The following is a 932-nucleotide window of genomic DNA, read 5'->3' as shown; positions in this document are numbered from 1 at the left end:
GGTTTGAGGATCGCTGAGGGGTCGAGGGTCGAGGGTCATCGAGGGGTCGAGGGTCGTCAAGCGGTTGAGGGTCAGGAACTAGGGTAGAGGGTTGAGGGTCACCGAGGGGTCGAGGATGGCCGAGAGGTCGAGGTTCGAGGATCACCGAGGGGTCGAGGGTCGAGGATCGCCGAGGGGTCGAGGGTCGAGATTTATCAAGAATGCCCCCATTATGGTTGTGTACAAGTTGATCCATTTTTTTTGATCTCATCTATGTAACGTTCTATATGTCACGTTGTCTTGTGTCAAAGTATTGAAGAAATCCATGGCTTCATCATTAGCTAGAAGTAACAGATGCATGATGGTACGAAGCTCTCCAAAGTTATTTTGGAACGGAGTCCCGGATAGGATAATTCGCTTTTTGGTACGAAGTTCACCAAAGGCCTTCCAAATAGTGATATTCGGAAGGTTCTTGCTGAACTTCGTAACAAAAAGCGAATTATCCTATCTGGGACTCCGTTCCAAAACAACTTTGGAGAGCTTCGTACCATCATGCGCATGTTACTTCCGGCTAATGATGAAGTCATGGTTTTCTTGAATCCTTTGACACTAGACAATGTGACATATAGAAGGGTAGATGAGATCAGGAAAAATATGGACCATTTTCTGCACATCCAGAATGGCGCCATTTTCTTGTTTGACTTTCATGAGAGAGGAGGTCCGGACGTCGGACATTCAAGAGAGAACTCTGGTAATTCTTCAACATGAGGGGGGACGTCAATCAACCCCCTCTCGCCCGACCAAACCCTAGAAGTGTTGAGGCCACCCCAAACCCTAGAAGCGTTGTCGAGGCCACCCCAAACCCTAGAAGCGTCGAGGCCACTAATGAATATTCCTCGTTGTGGTTAGCTAGCTAGGTCTATGTTTGCCACTAATATATCCATCTCTCATGT

This window comes from Triticum dicoccoides, chromosome 2B, assembly GCF_002162155.2.
Source record: "Triticum dicoccoides isolate Atlit2015 ecotype Zavitan chromosome 2B, WEW_v2.0, whole genome shotgun sequence".
NCBI classification, from domain to species: domain Eukaryota; kingdom Viridiplantae; phylum Streptophyta; class Magnoliopsida; order Poales; family Poaceae; genus Triticum; species Triticum dicoccoides.
Note: the sequence above shows the minus strand (reverse complement) of the source record.